Here is a 17,382-nt window from a genome sequence, read left to right as displayed (position 1 = left end):
CATGAGCTTTAGGAGTTGCTAAGTCGTTAAAAACATGCCATTCATTGAAAGATACCAATAAATGTTTAAAAGAAAAGGAAAATAATAATGCAATCATTCATACACTGCAGTTATTTTATTCATAAATAAAGACAATGCTTAATTGTTAGTAGATAGGACTTGTGGCTTATGTTTTGAATTGTTTTCAAATGTTGGTGATAATTTTTACTAATTTACTCATATTGGCACCCTATAATTCCCCTTATTAACAGCAGAATACATTTCTAACCTAACTCTTGGTTCAGGGAAGTGCGTTTTGAATTACGATAGGGCAAAGTTATCTAATGCACATAGAGATAAAATATATAATCTTTGTTACATTAATATCATATTCTAGCTTAAATTTGTTGGATTAGTTACATGCTTCTACTTTTATGTTATATTTAGCTATATTCTTGCCACTTAGCAAAAGGATGGAATATATAGCATTTTAAAACTTTTCCCAGAGTCCTTCAATGTGAATATAAGAGATACATAGATATTTTCTGAATCATATTATAGAGCTCATTTAACTTAAAATCATTCATCCATTGCATGTCCCTTTCTATTAGGTGGACAAAAAAGCTTTAATTGCAATCACATAAGTTGATTGGAATAATAATGCTTCTTTTAAGGAGAGTGTTAAAAATGATAGCCTTAGAGAATCTTTAAAACACTTATATACAGATCAATTATTTATCAAATATATGTGTGTATACATATACATATATAACCAAGAGCAAGCATACTTTACGCTTGAAATAGAGGCATTAGATATATATAGGTGAGAAATTTGGGGATTCTCGTTTACTAATAAAGTTGTAGGTGAATAACAATTTCTTTGCAAAGTCTGTATGCTACGTGCACATGTGTGCACACATAAGTATGTTTTCAGCCCCCAAATCTACAAATGTTAAAACAGTATGAAAACTTTCTTATACATCATTTTATGAGAACTGTGAAAATCGTTTTTTAGAACTCACAAGAATAAATCTCTTGTTAAGCATGAGATTGGCACCATAAAATGTAAAGGATGACCAGGGTCATAATTGAAAGTGTGTAATAAAAGTGACATGTCATTTTTTACACCATATTATAGGGTTCCTAAATACCCCTACTCCCACGAAAACATAAAACTCAGTTCAGAACGTTCTACCATTTCTTAATTGTTACTCTAGTCACATTTCCTGCGTTTAATCCTATTCTTTGAATCTTAAAAAAAAATCTGCTGAACACTAATTATTTAACCTTGCCTCCTACCTACTTTCCCTCTTTATTCTGAGGTTTCTTAAGGGCTATAATGAGCTGTCCCCACACAAACAGGCCAAATTAGTGGATAATTACTGCTGGGCCTGTGAATATTCTCACTCTTCCTTTCTTGCAGTTTCACAACATTACCACAATGGTCTGTCGCCTCCCTACCAATTAGGAACAATTACTACTTTATAACGTTAGTGGTGGCAGGCTTATTACATTCCGGGATATGTAAAAGTAAGGTGGGTGTAGGGAGAGAAATGCAAGGCCAAAAGGGGTCATTGTTATATGAGGAACTTCAGTAGTTTATATTCATCGTTTTGATTTCATTTCTTCAGGATAACAGCTGCAAAGATTTATATTAACTCTATTAGATGAAAGTGAACATCATATATATCCAAGGTTGTGTTTTTCTCCTTTTACACAGGATAATATCTCATCTTGATGGCTTTAGTTTTCAAACTCATGGAAATGGCTTTGGTTCATTCTTTGGGATGAAAAACAAGGTTTTTTTGTTTTTTGGGAGTTTTTTTGGTTTCCTTGTAAAGATTACTTTTTTGTTGTTTGTTTTGTGTAGAGTATATTTCTGACAAGTGAATTTAGTTTCTTAAGTGATCTTGAGATAACACTGCAAAAGGAGGTACTGTGACCCAGAAGAGTATCAAAACACTCCCTTCCAATCTGTATTTAAATAGAGTTTAGGTCAAGATAAATCTATATCAAATATTCAGAATGAAGCACTTTGAAAGCTTTTAAGACTGGTATATATGCAGTTAATGTTTGTCTTTCTAGGAGAAAAGAGTTGTAACAGACTCATCTACCCTAATTTTTCTGTTCTCAAATTCTTCTTTTTTTCTAATGCTACAAAAAAGTCTTATGTGGTGCTTTCATTCAGGGTATATTCTAGGAATTCAATAAAGTATAACGTATTTTAATGAATGTGGCCTTACTGTCCCTTTTGGTGCTTTGTTCCTTGTAAGGCCCTTATCCCGTGGTCACAGAACACAAGCCTAACTTTCCTTTGAATGGCATCTTAATTAGACTACCTCATTTATGTTTTAAAACATATGTTTTGAAAGGAGTTTAGAGATTCATGGAGATGAATGGAGATGGAGAAGAAACAGTACAACTTTAATATGGCTTAGAAGTAAAACAACAAACTTTTCTAGATACCACTGAGGGGGAAATTTTTTGGATGGAATCAGTAACCATTGCTGAAAGTGGTGTCAGGCAGCCTGAGGATAGAGATGCTCATGGTGTCGATGGTGATGGTAATGATGGCAATGATGGTGATGATGATTTTGGAATAAGGAGACGGTGGTTATCAAATATGGAATCATCATTTTAGCCTGAGTGTTGAGAATGAAAAATCCATTTCAGAGGGTTAAAAAAAAGATTAGATGGAAAGAAAGTGAAACTTGAGGCTGTGGACCACACATGTAAGAAATCTGATAATTAAAAGGGAGATAAAGGCTTAAAATACTAAATAAAATAAATTTGTAGAATGAGGTTTTTATATATTTGAAGGCAGAAAAGGAGAAACTGAATGAAGAAGGAGAGCAGAGAATAATAAAGGTATGGAATCTAAGGCATGGATTACCTTCCAAAATTGGAAGAAAAAAATATGTAACTTTTTCTTGTTGGTTAAGAAGTCATAGAAAATAAGAATCAAAATAAAAGTGTAGTGAGATAAAGGGATATACATTGAATGGGCTCATTCTTTTTTTTTTTTTTTTTTTTTTTTTTTGCGGTACGCGGACCTCTCACTGCTGTGGCCTCTCCCGTTGCGGAGCACAGGCTCCGGACGCACAGGCTCAGCGGCCATGGCTCACGGGCCCAGCTGTTGCGCCGCCAGGGACCTCTTTTCAGTAAATGGAAGCAAAGATTGTGTCTCACTAGGAAAATTGCCTCAGACATTCCACAGGAAAAAAAATGTGGCATAAAGGATCTAGCCTTGGCTGACAAGCATCTCAAGAAACATCAAGATCAGTAATAATTCTCTGGCTGTTTGCAACTAATAGATAATTCACTTGTTCAATAAGAAGGTCAAAAAATTGTGTTCTTTAGAATGCATAGCAAATAATTAGATTAACTCCATTTCTTAATTTGTGGTTGTGTGTTCAGCAAATAGCCATGATCACAATATTGTCTCTCTAAATAGAACCAAATTTGATCAACTCAATGTTCATTATGAAGTAGTTGTTGAACAACTTCTATACTTTATGCCATATGAAATAAATTGTGATGAATACCAAAACAAATTATGAATTTCAGCAAGAAGAACCATAAGACTGATTTAATGAGAGAGAGAGAGAGGGAGAGAGAGAGAGAAAGAGAGAAAGAAAGAAAATTGTGCAAGGCTTTTGTGTCCTAGTCAGGTGTCAAATTAATTTACTTGATGTCCAAATGTTGAGCATATTTTATTACCAAATACTGGAATATTTATGGATCATTGGTGCAGTTAGCCTTGTCTTGGTAATCTTTTATAATATGAGGTTAAATTTTTTTCATGACTGAGAAAAAATAAAAAACAGAAAAGTTTCAGAATAAAAGAACATACTTTTTCACTTAAGAAAAAACACTACAATACCTATTTCTCATAGCTACTCAGTTCCTTAGAAACTTCAAATTTCCATTTCCAAAAGCATTTAATAATCTTTTATTAGTTCCTTAACTTTTAAATGTTTTTGCTTACAGCATTTATTCCAAAGAAATAAAAACATATGTTTACACAAAAACCTGTACATGAATTTTGAGAGCAGTTTAGTTGTAAGAGCCAAAAAATGGAAACAACCCAGACATCCTTCAATACATGAGTGAGTAAACAAATGGTGGCACATTCACACCATGGAATACTACTCAGCTATAAAAAGAACCACTAGTGACGCACACAACTTGGATGGATTTCAAAGGAATTACACTGAATGAGGAAAGCTGATCCCAAATGGGTACCTACTGTATGATTTCCTTTGTATAACATTCTTAAATGACAAAATTACAGAGATGGAGACCAGGTTAGTGGTTACCAGGGACTGATGTAGAAAGAGAAAATTTTAATGTTGACTATAAGATGTAGGACAAGGAGTCCTCCTGATGGAACTATTGGCATCTTGACTGTGCTGGTGTTCACAGGAATCTACAAATGTGGTGAAATTAGAGTCAAATATACACACAAACCCAAAAGAGTGGATATGAAACTGGTGAGATCTGAATAGGGTTGGTGGATTGTATCAGTGCCTACTTCCTGGTTGTGACATTGTGCTATATTTAGGCAAGACATCACCATTGATGGAACTGGGTGTAGGGTGCATGATATTTATTTATGTTATCTCTTAAAACTGTATGAAAATCTACAATTATCCCGAAATAATTTTTTAAACAAAAGATATTGTTCATGTTCAAGGGAGAAAGAGATCAGTTTTAGCTGAGAAATTGGGTAAGAGTAATCAAGGAAGCATCATTTGAGTTAGCCTTTAGAAGTTGAATATGATCTTTTTAGGTGGAGATTTCCTGGGACAAAATATTCCAGGTTGGGAGAAGAGAACAGGCAAAAGCATCAACTATATTTGTTCATTTTTTTTCCATGCCCCTAAAAGTACAGGAGCAAAAAAGGTTTTTGTAAATCTGAAAGAAAAATGAACCCAACATTATGTAGTTATAGTATGTATACTGCTATTAACCTTTAATCTTACAGCACATTAGTGGAGGAAGAGAAGAACTGTCACTGCGCTGTCCAAAATTATATTTTTCTTTGTGCAGTACTAAACACCTGTGGCTTCGTGGCAGTACTATTGGTTTTATTCCAGAGACATTCATGGTAGAAACAGAATTTAAACTGCCGTTAATGTTTCCCTTCTCTTCAAAGCACCATTTAAATCAGAAGTTACTGGATTCCTAAATGTTTGTGTAAGGACATCTTGTGACTCTGGTTTTTATGATGCCTGCATCCCTTCTGAAGTGAGATACAGTGTTTCTAAAGAATATAAAGGGAAGTAGGTTTGTAACTGACTTGTTCTACATGGACACAAATCTTACTAACCCCTTAAATTAGATACTCTTTAGCTTATTTTAGATGACTTCAAAGACCTGTGCTTAGGAATATAGAAGGTAGTGAATTTCTTCTTCAGTCAAGGAATCTGGTCAAATATTTTCTCATAGATACTTTTCCCAGTGGCAAAAAAATAAATAAATACTACTTTGGACAACAATACATCACCTAGGTAAGCTCCCCTCTTGTACCTTTTATTACAATTCCACTTGTTAATTTACCACTTTTTATATTTATTTATTTTCTTTATTTTTATGGCTGCATCAGGCCTTAGTTGAGGCATGAGAGATCTTCACTGAGGCATGAGGATCTTTCGTTGCAGCACGCGGGCTTCTCTCTAGTTGTGGCCTGCAAGTTTTCTCTTTCTGGTTGTGGCACACAGGCACCAGAGTGTGTGGGCTCTACAGTTTGCAGTACGTGGGCTCTCTCATTGAGGTGCGCGAGCTCAGTAGTTGTGGCGCTTGGGCTTAGTGGCCCCGTGGCATGTAAGATCTTAGTTCCCCAACCAAGGATTGAACCTACATCCCCTGCAATGGAAGGTGGATTCTTTACCACTGGACCACCAGGGAAGTCCCTAATTTACTTTTATATAATCAGAGTAGTGACTGATTGTACAGTAACTATGTACATTCCCTTTATGAAAGATTATATCTTCACTCTGAGATAAAAAGATACAAGAAAGTAGGTAACAGAAAGGAAAACACATTTGGTCCTTGAGCATAAGGTTAATTATTGCTTTTCCAAAGAAATATGATATAAATATTCTAGGAGGTAATAGAGCAAAATTTGACAGGCAGTAGGTAATTTCTTTTAGGAAAAATCATGGTGAAGTTCCCTCTCATTTTTTGATCTCCGGATAATTCTATGATGCAGTTATTTGGAACAGAAATTTCTTTAGTGTGTTACGTGAATTTATTCTTGTTTTTTGTAATCTCTGAGAATGAATGTTGAAATGGACTTGTGGGAATGTCAGCTATGTAGTAGTTATGCCTAGAGCTTCCTTGTAGTGTACGAAGACATACCTTTATCTAAGACAAAATTGGAGTTGCTTAGAATTAGGTTCATGTCACACATTTCTGAATAGTTAGGGTAAACTAAATTATATAAGTAAAACCATAAGTTAAATGTACCTGGAAGCCTTGCTATGTAAAATTATCTCTGAAAAGGAAGGAATTCCTTTATAATAACCCATGTTTTCATTTTATATATAGATATAGATAGATGGACAATTGGGGGGTGCTTTGGCTTTTTCAGGGTGGGACAGGCATGAATCTGGAAGTTAATACAGAATGTTCCCTATTATTGTATAATAGTGTACTACACTACAGTAGTGAAATGTCTCTCACCATCAAAAATTTACATGTCAATACTGATTAACAGTAGGGGAAAAAAAGCCAAAAATAAAACTACATTTTCTTTCTTTTTTTTCTTTTTTAATCAGTAGTTGCACTCCAGTGGACTTTGAGAATTGACCTGGAGACATGTCTTGCCCTGCCCTAAACTAGTATAGCCTCCATTCACAATCCCCATGATTTCTGATCTTGTTTTAGACTATTTCCCTACCTTCCCCAGATTCCTGCTGGGCTGGGTTTTTAAAAATCTATTATTCAGTTTATTTAAACTAAAAACAAGAAACAAAGAACAGTTCACCCATTTCCCCTATATCCTACCCCCTGCGTCTTTCAACCACCAAAGTTTTCTCTGTTTCTACGAGCTTGCATTTTAAAATTTATTATTATTATTTCCAGGTTCCACATATAAAAGCGATCACATGGTATTTGTCTTTGTCTGTCTAACTCATTTCACTTAGCATGATGCCCTTGAAGTCTATTCATGTTGTCACAAATGGCAAGATTTCATTCTCTTTTATGACTAAATAATATTCCATTATATATATGTACCATATCATCTTTATCCATTCATCCATCGATGGACACAGTTATTTCCGCATCTCGCCTATTGTCAATAATGCTGCAGTGAATATGGGGATATAGATATCTCTTCAGATAGTGATTTTGTTTCCTATGGATATACACCATAGGAAAGTAATTCCAGAAGTGGAATTGCTGGATCATATGGTAGTTCTAGTTCTAATTTTTTGAGGGAACTTCATACTTTTTTTCCAAAAGGTTGCACCAATTTACATTCCCACTAAGAGTTCACAAGGGTTCCCTTTTCTTCACACCCTCACCAATACTTGTTATTTCTCATCTTTTTGATAATAACCAATCTGACAAGTGTGAGGTGGTACCTCATTGTGGTTTTGAGCTGCATTTCCCTGATGATTAATGATGTTGAGCATCTTTTCATGTACCTGTTGGATGTATGTCTTCTTTGGAAAAATGTCTATTCTGATCTTCTACCTATTTTATAATCAGATTGTTGGGGTTTTTTGTTTTGTTTTTGCTATCTAGTTGTATGAGTTCTTTGTATATTTTGGATATTAGCCCCTTATCAGAAAAATGATTTGCAAATATTTTCTCTCATTACCTAGGTTGCCTTTTCATTTTGTTGATGGTTTCCTCTGCTGTGCAGAAGCTTTTTAGCTTGATATAGTCCCACTTGTTTATTTTTGCTTTTGTTGCTTTTGCTTTTGGTGTCACATTAAAAAAAATCATTGCCAAGACTTATGTGAAGAAGCTTCCCACCTATGTTTTATTCTAGGAGTTTTATAATTTCAGGTCCTATATTCAAGTCTATTCCATTTTGAGTTAATTTTTGTGTATAGTGCATGATAGTGGTCCAGTTTCACTCATTTGCATGTGGCTGACCAATTTTCCCAAGACTATTTATTGAAGAGACTGTTCTTTTCTTATTGCATATTCTTGGCTCCTTTGTCATAAATTAATAGAACACATATATGTGGGTTTATTTCTGGGTTCTCTATTCAATTTTCTATTGAAAAAAAGTCTGTTTTTATGTCAATACTATACTGGTTTAATTACTATAGCTTTGTAATATAGTTTTAAATCAGTGTGTATGATGCTTCTTATTCATTCTTTAAGAATTATTTATTGAGCATTTTTAGATATCAGGCACTGTGCAGAATGTTAGAAATAAAAAGCAAGCAAAATACATCACTTGTGTAAATTGCATATTGCTGGAGTGAAATTAAATATAATCAAATTTTGTACAAATATATCTACAATTTTCACTCTGGCTGCTATGGAGAACAAATGAGAAGGGGAAAGTTTTTAAAGATGTGCAATCAGTTATTATATACTAATATTCCAGGTGAGAGGAACTGATGTATGACATGTTTGGATATTTAAAACATAATAATTTTAATAAAACAAATGCTATGTGAAATAAAAATAAGGTCATGGATTAATGTCAGAACTTTATGCATCTGGCACACTGTTTATATCAGGCACTGTACTAAATACTGAGCAGTGATCAGCATGCTGTTTCATAAACTTATATCCTAGTAGATGGAGAAAGAGTGAAACTAAACACAATGATTATTGGATATGGTAAATCTTTGCAAGAAAACAAAACTGGATGACATGCTAAAGTTATTGATCATAGTGCTAATCAGGGGTAGGGGGGCTCAATAAAGCATTCAAAGGAATACTCAGACAAATCCTCTCAGAATGAACTACCTTTTAGCTGAAACCTGGAAGAATGTAGCCAGCCATTGGAAATAGGAATGAGAAGACATTCTAGGCAGGATTAAAGCAAATGAAAGGGCCTATGATACAAAATGCCTTCACATATTAGAGGAAAAGAGCCTACACAGAGCTTAGTGAACAAGGCGGAGAGTGATACAAGATGTAGATAAAGGAGAGCAGGGCCAGATATTGCAGGACATTTTCAGCCATGGTAGGAGTTTAGATGCTGTTCTAACAGAAGAGTTTAAATGTCACTGTAATTTAAGTGGGAAGTAATAAATTACAGATAAATTACATAATGTTTTCTTTTTAAAGATTATTCTGACCTTCTTAAGGAAAATTGATTGGGAAGGCAAGAAGATAAACAGGAAAACAAGTTTAGTAGTCTAAAATAGTGTCCAGATGAGAGGAGATTATTTAGATTTGAGTGGTGAAAATGGTATTAAGAGAAATTTAAAATTCTCTCTCTATATATATATTTGAAGGTAGAATTAACAGGATTTGCTGATGAACTGTTGGACTGTGGACTGGATTTAGATGATGAAGGAAAGGGAAGAACCAGAAATATTCTTGGGAGTTCATCCTAAAAAAATGAGTTGGAAGTTTGTACCTTTTTCTAATAGGGAGAAGAGTGTGAAAGGGACCTTCTTTGAGGAGAGTTTACTGTTAGACATCCAAGTGTTAAAGTTGAATGGGCTATTGGATCCATTAGACTGGAACTCAGGAGAGATACTGGGTGCAGAGTTGTTAGTCATCAGCATAGAAGTGACACTTAAAATTTACAGGCACCTGAGATTATCTAAGGAGAGAGTGTAGATGAAAAACAAAAGAGGTTCCAGGTAGAGATGGGTAGAAAAGAGCAAGAGGGCAAAGGAAACTGAGAAGAAAGCAGTGTAGTAGGAGGAAACCCAAGGGAGTGAGACGACAGCCGAGCCAATGGAGGAGAGAGAAGCCAAGCAGAGCAGGATCCACAAGTCTGAACTATCAAGTAAAAGGGGAAGGTAGAAGTATACATTGGATTTGGTATAATGGAGGTTACTGGTCATGTTGACAAAGCAGTTTTATAGTGATAGATAAAAAAACAGAAGCAAGACTGTGAGGACTGCGTAGTTAGTAGGAAGTGAGGAAGCAGAATATTTATTAAAAGGGAAACAGAAATGAGGGGACCATTTTAAGCACAGGAGATACTAGAGTGCATATATTGGATAGAATGTATGTAGCTGTTGTAGCTGTTGATAGATAATGATGCCAAGAGAAAGAGAAAAATGAAAGCAAATAGGGGCTGGGATACAAAGTGTAAGTAGAAGGAAGGATTAGTTTCCTTTCATTTCAGTGGGGAAGAACATGTTTGAGGCAAGGTAAGTCTTGTTTTTCCATGAAGTTTGCGTCAAGGTCATCAGCAAGGGAATAGGTGAGACTACAGCATGGAGGCTATGAAAAACAGAGGTTATAAAAACCGTCACCAGGGCTTCCCTGGTGGTGCAGTGGTTGAGAGGCCGCCTGCCGATGCAGGGGACATGGGTTCGTGTCCCGGTCCGGGAAGATCCCACATGCCGCAGAGCGGCTGGGCTCGTGAGCCATGGCCGCTGAGCCTGCGCGTCCGGAGCCTGTGCTCCGCAACGGGAGAGGCCACAACAGTGAGAGGCCCGCGTACCGCAAAAACAAACAAACAAAAAAACAGTCACCATAGACAATGGGATAGTGAATTTATTAAGGAAAATAGAGTAGAATCTCTGGGTAGTTCTTAGCATCCATTTGAGAATTAAGGTCTGGAATATAACCAGTCAACCTGGTATGGTGTTCTTTCAGCTATGGTCAGTGGCAGGCAGCAAGAGTGGAGAAGGGAGATTTCTGGGGTCAGCCAGCACTGTGAAATGAGCATAATGAAGGGAGAAAAAGGGCAAGATAGTTTAACGTATTTATACCAGGTAATTGTAATAATTAACAATGGAACACAAGCTGGTAAATTAAGGACAGGAAGGGAGTAATCGAGTGACAAAATTAGGTCTGGCAAATTGCTGCTGATGACAAGTCTAAGTGATGATCTTGAGAGAGAGCATTTGAGTTAAGAATATGGGAAAATATTGTGAAAGGGTAGGTAGTCAAGAAGCCAAGAGGTGAGACTTCTGAGGCAAGTCATCCACATGTAAAGTTAGCACCAAGGAATATAAAGCAATCTTGTAGGATAAGTGTCTTGCACATCTTTCTGAAACCAAGCTCTCTGAGGGTTGGTAATAAAAACTTACCTCGGAGGCCAGTAAGTTATTGCTTTTTGATGTGGACATTGTCAGGTTTTGCTGATAAATATGGAATACAGAAGCATTTATCCCTAATGTAATGTCTTCCAAAGCCCTGACTTGTTCCATAAGTTCTGTTATCCTTTATCTTTTACAAATGTGGGTGCAAATGAGTAGCAGGGAGCCTAATGTTCCAGAGTGAATTATATCTAACTCAGTTCTGATCTACACATTGCCACCTATCTTCTGGTGATGTGTTTTGCCTGCCAGTTAGGAGCTCCTGATATAGTGGGATCTATTTTGACATACAAGAGGGATACATTTATTTCCCATAACCCTTCTCCTTGTACCATTTGGTCAGTTAGTCTTTGGAGCATCTATTACTTTATGAAAATTACATTGGTTGATTTACAGAAAACAAACCCAAAACTTTTGAGTTCTAAAACCTAGGCTTTAAAATTGAACTGAAGTTTGTCAGGACACAGAACAACACGTGATGTCGGAATACGCTTTTCTACCCCCTGAAATTGGATCAGGTATTCTGGCTGCTGCTACATCTCTGGAGGTTCCTGCCCATCAGCACTGGTTCAGACTCCCATGTGCTTCGTCAGGTGATACACCCTCATTTATTTGACAGATTTGTACCCCCCAGTATTTACTGATGATTGTCTGAAGCATACCTGGATTTGTTATGTACTTTGGAGGCAAAATCTAGGCCAGCTCAGGTACCCTGTCACCTATAGCCAATTTGTTTCCCCAACACAGGCTGTGCTGTCTAGCGAGCGGTTCTTGGTTCAGTCACAGATTTTTCTGTCTTCCTGTTCTGCTTCTATTGATTTGACTCCAGTGTGTCTCTTGACTGACATAGCCTATGTCAAAGTGCTGCACACAAAACTCATGTATAAGAAGATGTAGTTTTCCCTTGAAAAATGTGTCACTTATTTGGGGAAAGGAAATGGGGGAAGGCTTGGGACTGAGGGAACTTCCTCTGCTCTGGGGCCAAGTGTGAAAGTGTGAAAGAGGAGTCTGGAAACAAATATAGCTGAGAATGGACACTGTCTTAATCCTACCTACTCTGGTACTAAGGGCCTGCTTTGGGAAAAATAGCTCAGCAAGGCTGACCCTGGGTTGTCAACATCTGAAGTGCTGCATCCCTGAGCTGAGGTCACACGGAGGAAGGTGAATGGCTTATGACTTCATTCACTTTGTCGTGTGACTTTAAGCAGGTGATTATAGAAACATTTAAAGCACTAAATGAGAAGAAAAATGATTGCTATCATAAACGGTATATGTTACAAATATAATCTATCTTATAAAAAATTTATGAGGTAGGTATTCTATTATTATTCTCAGTTTACCTGGGAAGAATATGAAGTCTGGAGATGTTAGGCACCTTGCCCAAATTTGCCAGCAAATACTTGCCAGGGCCAGTGCATGAATTTCATTTTTCCCATTCTAAATCACCCATTAGTAACATTTGTAAAGTTCACCTGCTACCCAAGGCAAGTGACAATGGACCTCAATTTCCACATCTGTCAAAGGGTGGATTGGATTTGAAGTGTCTAGCATCTCTAGCACTAAACATGCTATTATTTTCCTGGAGATTTATAAGCAACATTATTCCCATCGAAAACACCTGCAAAAGCACTATTTGTGAATTTGCCATATGTTTTCAGCAGAAAGATTACACTTATTTCCCCATGGAGTAATGTGATAAGAATTTTTGTAGGGTTGGTGTTTATGATGAAGTATTTCAAACGATTTTATGTTTTTAATATGTCACATTAAATCTTTGGAAAGTAGTGGATAAAAAGAATGAATATATTTGTAAGTGGAATAAATCTACTCACCTTCGGTCTTGGGTTCTGCACATGGCAAAAAAGAAAACTGTAATGATTATTAGAACTCATGAGGACCCAAGAAGATTTTTAAGCACCTGAATTATTTATGTTAATGATTAAATTATCATGACTATGTACTATATTATTATCAAGACAACTCAAATTCACAAAAGTTTTAAAAAACAGATTTGTAAATTTTCAAATTTTCAGTCCTATAAAAATGTTATTTTTACAATATTTAGAGCATTTAAGTAATACTTTTATTTTTAGGACCATTTTTTAAATTTAGAATGAATATTTAGAACATTACAAATGTCATTATTTTATTTGGTTTAAATGCCTTTTCTGGCTGTTTAATATTCTTTTCTCATATTACCTAAAATTTTCCAAGAAAAAAAATGAGTATGGAAGAAGATAGATTCACAGGCACTACACTTGATCTTTATTATTCCAAACGATGACTGATACTTTAAAATAGGGCAGAGAGTTTTGCCTACATATATAACTGATACACTGAAGAGCTATAACTCAGAGTACAATCCGAAGATCAACTACTCTTCTCCACTCCTAGCCATTTAACTCTACTCTGTGAAATCAGGCTACCTGCTTACACTAAGATAATAACAAATATCTCCTGATGACTTTTAGTAACAAACAAATAAGCAGACTCCTCAGTTCAGTAATTAGTATATCTAGAGCCAGTGCTATTAGAAATGTTCTATATTTGTGCTGTCCAGTAAAGTAGCCACGAGTAGTTATCAAGCACTTGAAATGTGGAAGGAACAGGGTGACTCATCTTATTTAATCTTATTTAATTCTAATTATTTTAAATTTAAATAGTCAAGCATGGCTAGTGGCTACTGTATTGGCTAGCACAGGTGTAGACCAGGGTGATCTTCAAAACCTCCAAACTTTATTTTAAAAAGCCTCTTTCTCTTACCCAGCCCAGTGTCCTTTGAGGTCAGAAGCCTATGACAAAGATAGAAAGTTCAGTCAACTTCTCCCTTTACCCTATCATTTGGCCAGATTCCCCCCACCTGCACCCCATGCACCCTTCCCAAGAGTCTCTGTGATGGGAGAGGAGGAGGCATTAAGGTCAGGATGGTGGGGAAGCAGCACACGACTAAGGACAGACAGCCTTTGAGAACTGGCCACCTCTGGCTCTGACCAGTGTTTACAGCTGATTCCTTCTAGGCTGGGTGATCCATGTTGCCTCCTTTTCTTGGATGCCTTTGAAATGACTGGAAACTTTCTGCTGTGACCCCATGAAATAAGCAATACATTTTCCTTCAGCTACACATTTATATTCCTTCTCTCTCCCTTTTGAATCCAGTAGTTTCTCGTTTTTTTTCTGGAGGGGGTCACTGTGCCTCTCCAGGCAGTCTTCTTACAGAAGATTTGAGGTGGCTCTGGACCTTCTCTCACAGTCTTCACTATGGTCCATGAGAAACAGTTGTGCAGTCTTTCCTCTCTCAGGTGGAATATAGCTAGAGTCTAATGCTCTCCAGCCCACTCTGTTCCACTTGTTCACTTCTGGTTCATGAGAAACACTCATGTATCCTTGTCCTTATGTCAAATGGGAACATAGAAAGCTTCTGAAACTACCTGGTTCTCTCTCTCCTCTCCCCATGGACGAGTAACCATACTTCTCACATACACACTTTTTTAAAGCATGGATTGAGTCTGAGCTTTGAGCCCCACAGACGCCAGGGGACCACAAGGTAAACTCTCCTTCTGTGAGGGAGAGGACACGTCATTCCTACTCTGGAGGGTGAAGTTGGGCATCATTTCAAAATGACAGCTCCTTGAGGACACTCTGCCACTAATAACCAATGACTATTTGGGTCCTGTTCACCTCTTTATAGGCTGGGGAGTGAGTGGTCAGCTCAGCTAAGGACCTAGGCTGCTTCCTTTGCAAGTCCTATCTAAGTGATTCAGATTTTCACTTCACAATGTTGGAAGAGCTGACACTTAATATCTCAAAGGTCTCAGCTGAAACAGGAAGAAAAAGGGTCTAATTCTAAAATTGTATTACATGTGCAATTATATAAGCCATTCTTTATCCTAAACATTTTATAATACATGCATTATTTTATATCAATCCTATATGGAGTAAGTATTGTTAATATACTCATTTTACAAATGAGGAAACTAGATGAGATAAATAACTTGCCAAGGTCACATAGATTAGGAAAAAATGGCGGGCTTAGAATAAAATCTGGAACTCAAATTTTCATTTCCTTAAATTCACTCTATTGTACTCCTTTCCCTAGTTTAGTTACTTTAGTCATCAGTTTCTGCAGCCACAAAGTAATATGTTGTATTCGAGTGTATAAACAAAATGTGTGTGTTCATCTACAGAGCAAAATATTTTATATGAATATATATTAATAAATATATATATATCATATTTTTCTAAGTCAGTTTTTCCTCCTATATTTTCATATACTATACATTTTAGTACTTCTTAGAATCAGTGTAAAAGCTTGCTTTACTAAGGTAGTGCCTTTTTCTCCAGAAAAGTCATTAATAAATGACTGTTATATTTAACAATTTGGCATTCTTAGAATCAAACACATACCAGAATAACTGAGTCATTCAAAGAGAGACTCTGACAGTACAAGTATGCATTGACTCATTCCTAACAGAAAAAATATCAAGGATCAACAGGAAATAGCTAACATGTAAGCACACTCTGATCAGAGTCCATGACCAATGAGATATATTCTTAAGATTTGATGAGTAAACAAAACAGTTAGAAAATGCAGTTTGGGAGAGTTTGAAAAGAAAATAAAACTAGCTCTTATTGGGGTAAAAATAAGTTATTCTTCCATTAGTCTATTGATAAATACAACACATAGTTAAATGTATGATACTGTACTAGTCAGAATTAATGGTTCTAAAGAATGTAAAAGGAAAAAATATTCAGGCTTTTTGTTTGATCAGGAAAGAGATATGTGAACAACTCTTACAATTTTGTAATATTTATTTTAATTTTACCTTGAATACAGTTACCAGTTCATTAGCTTTATTTAACCTAAGCCTTTTTAGAATGCGCAAACTTCTCTATTTTAAAGGCATGGGTACTCTGCTACTGTTGCTACAAAAATAAATACATCTGCATACACGTACTTAAAGGTTGATACTGTAAACATGTCAGGATGTATGAAGCTAATTTCACATCTCTATCATGAACACATACATCCTATGAGCATGATAAATTTATCAGATGTGTGCACACAGGACTTTATAAGTGAAATAATGAAGTGCTTCATTTATATATGAGATCTAAGGAAGTTATGTGATTCTCCCACGTGCTACAGCCAGTTCTTAGCAAAGCCAGAACAGATGCATTGAGGATTCCTCTTACATGTACAGAGAAAGAATGTTTTGAGATGTCTAGGAAGAGAAATGATTCTTAGTTTCTAGATTATTCTCAATCTATAACATTATATTATTAAATTTATATTTTCTTTTAGCAGAATATAACTTCAGTACTTAGCGTAGCCAAACACATACAAATACAGTTTGGTAGTGAACAAAAGTTGCATCCTGGGAATAAATATGATTGATGGTATTTATAAATAAACATCTGTATATATCAGATGCTTTCATATATGAGAAATATATGCTCAATAGCACAAAAAATATCATAATTTTCCTTGTCACATTCCTACTTCCTCCCTTCTAGTCCAATTGATATTTATTCTAATATCAACTTATTCTTATCTCCTGATCTAACAAAACCCCAGTTTCCTCCAGTGTCCTAACTTCTTAGAACATCCTTAACAGGTCATTTCATTTATTCTTTAGAGTGACCCTCTGTTTCTTTCATGAATAGAAGTCACTGTGAGTAAGTGAAAATGTGAGCTTTATTACAGTGATGTGTCTCTTTCCTTCCTGAATTTTGCAGCAGAGGGAGATTTCAGCCTACTTCGTGCATAGCAGTTGAGGGTGGAGGGCAACTGGGAGTAGTCACAATTTTATCTATCACTTTTGTCGGCTAAATAGAACAATTTCCTTTCTACTCAAAGGAAAGAAAAGAAACATGGGCTCTACTATAGTCAGAAAACGTTATCTTCTGAGATTTGAAGACATTTCCAGTTGAGATGGTAGAGGAAAGAAGAGGTTGCTAAGACTTGCATGTGCCCCGTATCACGTGCTTTTAAAAAAATGATTATTTACTTAAAAATTGCTATAGTTAGGATAGTTCTGAATCTCGTGTTTCACAATGCATTAAAGTTTCACTTAAAAGTACAGTTGACCCCTGAAAAATATGGGTTTGAACTGCATGAGTCTACTCATACATGTGTTTTTTCAATAAATATACAATTGGCCCTCCTTCAAGCGTTTCACATCTCTGGATTAAACCA

Source organism: Monodon monoceros, unplaced genomic scaffold, assembly GCF_005190385.1.
Source record: "Monodon monoceros isolate NGI ecotype Baffin Bay Population unplaced genomic scaffold, NGI_Narwhal_1 Super_Scaffold_12, whole genome shotgun sequence".
Taxonomy (NCBI): Eukaryota; Metazoa; Chordata; class Mammalia; order Artiodactyla; family Monodontidae; genus Monodon; species Monodon monoceros.
The sequence above is the reverse complement of the archived record's forward strand: the minus strand, read 5'-3'. Positions refer to the sequence as shown.